The following is an 11,088-nucleotide window of genomic DNA, read 5'->3' on the forward strand; positions in this document are numbered from 1 at the left end:
GAAGTAGCGACAGAGCCAGCAACAACCAGAAAAACTACAAGTAGTAGTAGCAACATGAACGAAGCTTGTGTGCGAAGTCGAATGTGCTGGATAGCAAGTTGGGGCGTAAGAGGGTGTCGAAATAAAGATTGCATCGATCGGTATTGGGGGCCACGGTGCTTTGCTATACAGTGTTGCCATATATTTTGCATAATGATTAAAGATGATGATGATGAAGAAAATAAGAAAATAAATCCCTCACTTTTACCCTTATGACAAGACTCTAAAAGCGCTGAGCCACTTTACAAATAAATCGAAAATCAAGTTCCGGCCTCACTTTTCACTCATGTTTTAAACTAAAAGCAGAATTCGTTTTACAAATTCGAATAAAAATAAAATAAAACAAATGAAGAAATGTATATCAACTTAAGATCTAGACGAGTCGCAAGTGTTGGCAACACTGACTATGAAGCGAATCCACTTTGGGAGCGCGACTTGACTCATTAGAGCGAGTGCTATAGTCAGAAGAGCGCACGAGCTTATATGAATGGTATTAAGGAACATTGCTAAGAACAACAACAACAACAACAGCAAATATCATACTTGTTGAATGAGTTAACAGATATTAGCAAATTAGAAGTGTGTAATGAAAGAAAGTAAAGCAAAACCGACTTAGACAAATACTCAAATGGGTGTTAAGCGTAATGTAGTCGGGTTTCAATTTCTTTGTGGTAGTTGATGGGTGGCCTGAATGAGAATACTACGCAGTTCACATTTTTGTATGCATTACAACAATTTTTTGGGTAATTACCAGAAAAATAAATAAATATAATCCAAAAAAAGCTGTAAGCATTTATTTCAATAAGCCCGCCTGTAAAATTATAATTTGTTTCCACAATAAATGCGTCGTTAACACGAAAACAAAGTGAAATAAAACAAAAAGAAATTATACGAAAAAGCAAACCTCGCTTACATATTTCCGATCTTTGACTGGAAAATTTAAATAATGAATTATTCAATTGTGGCTAGGGCATTGACAACCATAAACATTCAAAATTATGCAGGCTGACATAGAAACCGCTGATAACGGTACGGTAACAATGTCACAAGGGCCAGAGTAATGACACATAAGAAGTGCAATGAAAATTGGTGAAAGGAGAGACAATATGGAAAAATACAATAGAACACGAAATGTTTAAAAATAAAAAGATGGTTAATTATTATTAAATAAAATAAAATACTTTAAAAGGAAAATAAAACGTTCCGTGTTTAGTTTTTAATTTTTGAATTAATGAAAAGCGTTGCTTTTATTTAAGATTATTTTAGTTTCCTTTCATTTTTTTTTTTTGAATTTCAATAAATTGTATTTTATTTTTTTTATTACTTATATTTGAATAGAATAGAAAAAAATAAATGATAAAAATATCTTTCTTTTCTTAAGGAGGCATAGTAACTCGAAGCCGTTTTTCTCGAATTTTTAATTTTTTATCATAACTCATGACGTTCTTCCAGCAAAGGAACGGTGTATAACAAAAAAAGCTATGAACAAACTAAAACTATTAAAAAAAATTAAATTGATTTTAAAATAAAAAACAAAAACTTGATAAAAAAATTATAAAAATTAATAAAAAATAACTAAAATTGTTTATATCCATTTAACATAAGAAATGACGAAAAAAATTCTGGGAAAATGTAGAAAAATAACTGCACGCACACTACGATAGGTGCCAGTCTGGCCGTCTATTTGCTTACCAAAATTCTACAGACACTCAACAGCGTCGCCGAAAACTGGCGATAGCCGTTCTCAGCCGAAAAATAGGCATACGCAAAGCCAAAATATAAATAAAATAAAAGAAAAATTCGAAAACGACTTCGTGATTTCTCAATTTACATATCCACTCTACGTGCACAACACACGCACTGCGACAATTCTCTATCTCGAGTTATTACATCGCCCCTTTGTGTGCATTTCCTGTAGAAAAATAAACAAAATTTTTTAGAGACCAGCCCATAGAATGCAGAATAGACGAATATGCGTTTCCATCTACTCCTGCTAATATTTGTTATTCTTGCATTAGCAAATTGCGACAGAGATTTCGAAAAAAAACATATTTAAATCAATATCAAAAAACCAGCAACGTAATAAAAGATAAGCAAAGCAGTTTGACAAGAAATGAAGAAGAGAGCGATCGCGCGCAATGAGGGAGTTATAAAGTGCAGAGAGCTCAACCAACAGCAGTTGAAATCAGCACGGCTGCTACTCGTACAACTTCTCCTCCACTACTTAATCACATGAGGCCGTCAGCTAGGTTGATACTATAGTTGGCCAATATCGCTGCCTGCTAGCTGGCTGTGCGTACAGCGCTTGTATATGGCTGCTCTTTCAGCTGCTTGTTTGCCTTGCTGTAGGCAGTCAAGTTTAGATGCCGCAATGCTGACTCAAATGTAAAATCAGACAGTGTGGCAGTCATTGACTTCGTTTCTGTGTTGTGCAATTTTTATTATTACGTTTTTTTGGTTTTACGGTTGAAATATTTTTCTTAACGAAAAGTAGATGAAATGGGTAGAGTAAATTAATTACTTAGCGGGAGAGTAATTAAGGAATAAAAAAATTGAATAAAATACAAAAAAATACAAAAAAACAATAAAAAAATAAATTTAAAAAAAATAAAGAAATATTTAAAACTAAAACAAATAAAAACATATTGAAAAATTAAACCAATAAAAAAATATTAAAATTTAAAAATAAAAATATATTTAAAAAATAAAAATAAATAAAATTAAAAGAAAGTAAAATATTCGGCCGCCGTAGCCGAATGGGTTGGTGTGTGATTACCATTCGGAATTCAGAGAGAGAACGTTGGTTCGAATCTCAGTTAACACGTTCCCGCCGGCGCTGTTATTCATGGTCTTCGCCCACAGGGGGGACCCTCATTTAGACGGTCGAAAAATGCATCATTTTTGGGAATTTTTTTCTCAGGTAAAATAACTTCAAACGTTTTGTAATTCATAAAGTACTTTAATAAATGTCTTGACTGTCTACAAAAATTTTCGGAGAAGAAAAAAAACATTTTAAGTATGGAAATATACACCTCGTCCATGGCACCTCATTCTATCTGTGTACATTCTAGCGCTCTGAATTTTTTTCTGAAATAAAAAAACCAAATTTTTTTTAAAACTTTAGGATAATACCTTCGATGTGTGATTTTGATTTAAAAAAAAAATGTCGAAATTGATATTTTTTACCCAGTTTTATGTTAAAAGTGATTTTTCATGCATAAAAATTGACTTTAAAATTACAAAAAAATATGAAAATCTTTTTTTTTTAAAAAACACTTAATGTCACATTGAAAACAATTTAATTATCTTTAAAATGAGCTATTGTAAAGCCTGATTGGTTCAATACAGCGTTCTCAATTGTGTACACAAAATCGAAAAATGATGTTTCGAGAAAAACGCGTTTAAAGTTTTGGATACAGGCGATCAGGCCACCCGTCGCGTCCTGTTAAAAATTTTGTCACTCCTTCAAAAATATAGATATCGACTTGAAATTTTGAAAGTATATTCTTAAATAGTTGTAGAATAGATTAAAATTATTTCCAAAAAATCGATTTTTTTGACCCGATAAATGAGGGTCCCCCCTTAAGTCTTTTCGCTCTATCGGAAGCGATTTCAGGTCATAAAACGAAATTTTTTCATAAGGGTAGTCGTTTATGGCATCTCATCTCATAGGTACCGTTTAATAAAGTACCATTGGTGGTACGCGCTGCCTAAAGACGCAATCTTGTGCGGGCCACCGCTGGTACACGCCGCCTCATGAAGCAGACTTGTGCGAGCCACCGGTGGTACGCGCCCCCCCATGAAGCAGACTTGTGCGAGCCACCGGTGGTACGCGCCGGCGTGAACGTGTTAAACACCAAAAATTAAGAAAAACATTTTTCTAATAGCGGTCGCCTCTCGGCAGGCAATGGCAAACCTCCGAGTGTGTTTCTGCCATGAAAAAGCTCCTCATAAAAATATCTGCCGTTCGAAGTCGGCTTGAAACTGTAGGTCCCTCCATTTCCGGAACAACATCAAGACGCACACCACAAATAGGAGGAGGAGCTCGGCCAAACACCCAAAAAGGGTGTATGCACCAATCATATATACATATATGTCGGTGAAAGCAAATAATTTTGTAAAAGTTGTTATAATAACCCTGTATATGCATTTTTGTGGAACTAATGTGAATAGTAAAGCATATGCATCTTATGTTATATGACGAACTACTGTATACACAAAATACTGGGTTAAATAAATTTTTCTACGAACGAAGTAATCTATCATCACATTCTTTTATACCCCTTATAGTGTAAGAGCGAGGTAAAAGCATTTTCTTTTACTGAGTGTGCTACTGTGCGTTATGATGTCAGCAATAAGTTTTGAAAAGGTAAGAAAGAGACAAGGATGAAAACGAAGCTTTGTCTTGCGAATATTCTAGAAAAAGATTGACGAGAAGCTTGGGTGGCTTCATAGATTTTGTATCATTGATTGGAAAAACTTGAGATTGACTGGTCGCACAGTTGTTCACTAAGCTGTTACTCTCATATTGAAATACAATTTAAAAAGAATGGAGAAGGGTATCGAAACTGATGCATCTACAAATGAAGCTAGGAATTTAGCGTCGACATACCTATATATAAAATATAAAAAATTACAAAAAGTAAGATTCGAAAGATTCAAATAAAAAATATTAAAAAAAATCAAAATAAATAAATAAATGAAATAAAAAAATAAAAAATTTGAAATGAAATAAAATAAAATTTAAATAAAATCAAAACAAAAAAAATAATAGGACTATGAATAAGTTCGTGCGGTTTTTTTCGAAATTTGAAACTTTATTGACGTAAAATGGTTACAAATTTAATATTCAAAGTATTGTCCATCGCTTACTACTACTTTTTCCCATCTTTCTGGCAATTCACGGATTCCCTTTGTGAAAAATTCGGTCGGTTTTGCCGCAATCCACGAATCGATCCATTTTTTGACTTCATCGTAATTACGGAAGTGCTGGTCAGCCAGGCCATGTTGCATCGATCGGAAGAGATAGTAATCGGATGGCGCAAGGTCTGGACTATACGGCGGGTGGGGTAGGACATCCCATTTGAGCGTTTCTAAGTATGTTTTGACCACTTGTGCAACATGTGGCCGAGCATTGTCATGTTGCAAAATAACTTTGTCGTGTCTATCGGCGTATTGCGGCCGTTTTTCTCGCAGTGCTCGGCTCAAACGCATCAATTGTCGTCGGTAGACATCCCCCGTAATCGTTTCATTCGGTTTCAGTAGCTCATAATACACAACACCCAGCTGGTCCCACCAGATACACAGCATAACCTTCAGGCCATGAATATTCTGCGCCGACGTCGATGTTGAAGCATGGCCAGGGTATCCATACGTTGCCCGACGTTTTGGATTGTCGTAATGGACCCACTTTTCATCGCCAGTCACAATTCGATGCAAAAAACCCTTTCTTTTGTGCCGTTGAAGCAGTTGTTCGCATGCCATAAAACGGCGTTCAACGTCTCTTGGCTTCAATTCATACGGCACCCAATGGCCTACCTTTCGGATCATTCCCATGGCTTTTAAACGTTTGGAAATGGTTGATTGATCAACTCCCAAAGTTTTTGCAACCTCTTCTTGCGTTTGAGCCGGATCTTGATCGAGCAATTCCTCCAATTCGGTATCCATGAACTTTGGCGGCGCACCCTCGCGTTCTTCGTCTTCCAAGCCAAAATCACCACTTTTAAAGCGTGCAAACCACTTCTGGCACGTTCGCTCAGCTAGAGCATGCTCACCATAAACTTCCACCAAGATACGATGACTTTCGGCTGCTTTTTTCTTCATATTAAAATAATGAAGAAGAATTCCCCGCAAAAACACATTATTTGGCACGAAATTCGACATTTTCAAGTGTGGTAAAAATATTGTTGTTTACGCTTCAAATAAAAAACTTATACTGACGTTTGTGCCTTACGACAGTAGCTCTCCAATGAATGTTTGGAAATGTGGATAGATGGAATAATAATCAAGTTACGCCATCTGTTGTAAAACCGCACGAACTTATTCATAGTCCTATTATTTCAGCAAATATTAGTTAAACTATATTACATTTGAAGCAAAATAAATATTAAAAAATATTCCCAATAAAATTACAAAATAAATTAAAAATAAACGGAAACAAAATTAAAAATAATTAAATTAAATATATAAATAGGGATAGAAAAGCAAATAAACTATTATACAACTAAATTTGAATTAAAATACAAAATTTGGAAAAAAAATTATACATAATAAAATAAAGAAAATATATAAGAAAAAATATAAAGACTAAAAAAACTAAAAAAAAAACAAGGCAAAAACAAACGAAAAACGTTTGAAAAACAAAAAACAAAGCAAACAAAAAAACAATATAAAATTCAAAATATAATACATGTGTGCATTCGAAGAATTACATATAATACATATAATCCTATTTTATTGTAGCTTCTGATAGGAAATTGGTAATTTTAATATTATATTTTTTTTTCATTCTTATACTTTCCACTGGCATATAAACAACCATGTCGTATGAGTAACTTGCACCCAAACCAACACTCCTAACAATTGAATTTACAACTAGAAAAGCACATTTTTTTCTCTTTTTTTTTTTGGTTGATTAGCATTTCCCATCCAATTTCCTGAATATGATTGCTTTTGCCCTCATCTGCATTCAAGCCTAAAAATATGCAATAGTGAGCGGAGAGCTCAAATGAAGAAATGAGCAATCTTGTAAATGCATGCATGTGTGAGAGCACTCATTCCACATTAGTGCTACTAAAAGAGCACGGAAAAGCTCTCTATGAAAAAAGAAGAAAACAAGTCATTTTGCTTAATGGCGAACAAGATAATGAAATTGAATTGAATTCAATAAATTTAAGTTAAATAGATTAAAATAATTTAATAAATCTAATCGAAATGAAAATTTGGGCAATGGAATGTGTCAAAAATAGAGGTATGTATACAAAAACTAAATTGCTTGGAGAAATTAAATAAACTAATTTATTTTTAATAAAATAAGTTAAAGTAATATCCGAAAATTAAATAAAAAAATAAAAGGAAGAAACTAAACAACTACCTAAACAAGACTTCACGTCAATTTTTAAAATGGAAATTTATTTTTTTTTAATTTGTTTAATGTTTTACTGCAATTCAACTAAATTTCGAACACACTCACTTCATTAGCATTAATTCAATATTGCCAGAGGTCAGGACGAGTGCAAACACAGCGCATATATTGAATGAGAATTAATGCAAAATATGTACACATGCACATACAGACGCATGGAGAGTGGAGAGAAAAAAAGTGTAAAATATATGTAATGACAGTGAGCAAGAATAATCGGAATGAAAGTATACTTGTAAAATGTTACAAATATGCTAGAGGGGGCATCGCATATTTTTTTGTTTGTTTTTGATTCAAAGTATTATTATTATAAAGCAAATAATTGCTTATTGGTTTCGTGAACGGCAGGGTCTTACTGACACAGATTATTTGTATAGCTGTCACCTATAATTCACCAAGAGATATATTTTTGAGTCTTTTTGAACTTTTGCTTTCGTTTTGCTTAGTCTTTTCTAGAAAAACATTCCTTGTAAGCGATTATTGCTATTTTATGAAAAAAATGTATGATTAGCCACAAAAAGGGATAAAAATTCAAATAAATTTTTCAAAAGAAAAAAAAATTGGCGTAAAACAAAGCTGAATAGACACAAGTATAATATAGATATAAAATAACCTAAAATTAAATTCTGTGGAATTTATTATAAAATTTTTAAAAATTTATAAATTTGATTTTTCAGTATTTTATGATACTATTGAACATCTAACTGAAGATTTTTTTTGTACTTTTTTAAGGCCAAAAATTACTTAATTAATTTCACTACACATTTCAAAAACTGAACCGGTCATTTTTTTTTTGTGCAGAATTGGTGAAATATTTTAGAAAATACCGAGAATCACAGACAATAATTATTATTTTTTTTGTCAAAATAAAATCTAAATTATTTCAGTGAATCGCGAAATTCCTAGCGTAATTTTAGTAATTGATTGATATTCAGCATATTCTTGTATTGGTATTTTTTTACCATTCGTGTCCAGTATCGAATGAAAAATCACAATTTGTAGTTCAGAATTGCTTACCAGAGTCTCTTAGCATACATCTAGAATTAATGAAAGACTTACCTAAAAAGAAAAAAGGAAAGCATGAATCACAATGAATATTACAAAAATGTTGGTGAAATGTATAAAGTCTTCTACAAATAAATTTTAGTATTCATAATAATTTAAAGGACTCTTTGAACGCATTTAACTTTGTAACTCATTTACACATCAATTATAAAATATATCTGACTTTGAAGAGGGATCAAATTTAGCCCGCTGGTTTCACCATTACCAACAGGGTTCACCATATTGGGAATTTCTTTTATTATATTAAAGAAAAAATATATTAAAGAAAAAATAAAAACAGCTCTAAAAAGGTTCCCTAAAATTCGACATAAAATTTCACTAAATTTTTCCCCCATTACAGCTACCAGGAGTCATGAAGTGCTCGTGATGGCCAACAACTAAGTACTTTGTATTCAATGACATCATTCGAAGATTACCAATCAAGCATGCTTTTGTCACGAATTATATCATTTTGTATTTAATTCAATAGGATTTTGTTTTTATTTTTTTTTGTTTTGCCTGACCAACCAAAGCATTATTCCCTCATTTGAATATTTTCAGCATCTTATATTGCACATTAATGAAGGAAAAGCTCAGATCACGAAACAACTACTTAGGATGCGCATGTTTTAAGAGAAGCGCACGAAGAGGGCAGAACAATACAAAAGGAAGAACTGAAAAACAGGAAACGCTCGTAAAAAGCGGAGAAAATAAAGGTAAAAAATTCGTAATATCGAATGTGCTAGGGATGAATGGAATAAAATTTAATTAATTTGATTTAAATGGGCAAACGGCTAAGCAGAAAATAAGAGAGAGATAATGAATACATAATGAATACATAATTAAAATTTATAAATAACAACAGCGGTTATTGAAAACTGATTCAGTGAAGATTTTTATTCATTCATCCTTCAAATTTTTCCTATCTATGTGAATTGTTTCTCATTTTTCTGTCAAGACAATCTCACTATTGACTGAAATTGCTAAGATTGCCGGCTTTTTTCTTCTCAGATCTTGGCCCGCATGTACAGTCAGTATCGCTGTGCATAGAGCAGAGCGATTTCTAAACAATACTTTCAATATTTGTTTGTATTAAAAAATATAAAAACGTACAAAATAGATAAAAAATATACAAAAGTAGAAAAAAATATACAAAAAAATATAAAAGAAGTCTATAAAATACTATTTACAAAAAATTAAAAAACAAAATAAAAAATAAAAAAAATTCTTAAGGAAATAAAAAAAATTTTTAAGGAAATAAAATTTTTTTTTTTTAATATAAAAAATATATATGTAGAAATATTTCAAAAACTATATAAAAAATATAAAAACATATATAAGAAATATAAAAAAATATAAAAATTATTTAAAAACATTATATTTTAAATATTATTATTTAAAAAAATTATAATCTATATATAAAAAGAAGTTACATTTCCTTGGTAATCTTATAACTCAAGAACCGCCAAACCGATTGACACAAAAATTTTAGAGTTCTTTTCTATCGGTGCAGCCGTTCCTGAGTTATGACATTTTATGTGAGTAATGGTTTCCTCTCATACGAAATGTCTGTATGGGAAAAACAACAACAAATACACAGCCGCTTATGAGCGTTTCTGTTGTACTGTTGTGGTTGTAAGTGTATTATGTTAATATTAATTTTGGACGAAAATATAATAAAAACTGGAGCATTCAAGGAACTGGAAAAACATTTTCAACTTTATTTATTTTAGCATAATTTATTTAGCGTAAAAAATTGAAATGGAAATTAAAGAATCAAAGTTTAATTACAAGTTTTTATCGGCTCTTTCACCTTACCTGTATATAGGTGACCACCACAATCAAATTTTAAAAAAGTACAGAAAAGGCTATTGTGACATCTTTAGAAAGTATGTTGAATGAAAAAATCAACTAATTCAACTGTTTAAACATTTTACAAGCTCTATAAAGAAAACTTAATATGAAAAATTTCTTGTGATATAAAAAAAACATTTTATGTATGGTGGTGCGAAGCCCACTGGGAAATGCTAGTTTAAATATAAAAATTATTTAAAATAATTATATTTCAAATATAAAAAATAAAATAATTAAAACAAAAAACTATATGTAAAAAAACTATGCATTTAAAAAATAATAATAATACTATGTATTTAAAAAAGTAAAATTAATGAAAAAACAAAAAACTATATAAAAAATATTTAATATATAAAAAATATTATATATAATATAAAAAAACATATATAAATAAATATATATGAAATATACACAAAAAAATATTTAAAAAACTAAATAAAAAATATATAAAACAGTATGAATGAAAAACTTTTTACACGCTTTTGTGTTATTCAAATTTTAATTTTAAGAATTGTATTTCGTTTTTAGAAAGCTTTATGTTAAATGAAAATACTCACTCAAAAACAATATCTTCAGGTCCCTAATCCCTAGTGTGCATCAAAAGCTAAAAAACTCAAATACATATGAAAAAAATTTAATTTAGACTTTTTCGGATTTTTAATTTTATTTTTTATTTTGCAACTTTAAATAATTACTAATTGTTTTACTTTTTATGTTCAAACGTCCCATTCTTTGGGAGGCACTTACACAACCTGGCGGCGGTAATTGTTTTACTATATTAATTACTTTATTATCATATTAATTATTTTATTATTATATCAAATTTTACGGACTTGGATAAGAATATTTATAGAATATAAATTATTTATCGTCTTACAGATACAGCCTCAATTCTTTAATAAATAAATATTAAAAAAAATATTTCAGAATATTCGCTGTACGATTTTTAGTGTCATTCACTAGATATTTTATTTACTATATTATTTTCATAACTATGAGCGACGAATAGT

Source organism: Anastrepha obliqua, chromosome 2 (assembly GCF_027943255.1).
Source record: "Anastrepha obliqua isolate idAnaObli1 chromosome 2, idAnaObli1_1.0, whole genome shotgun sequence".
NCBI lineage: Eukaryota > Metazoa > Arthropoda > Insecta > Diptera > Tephritidae > Anastrepha > Anastrepha obliqua.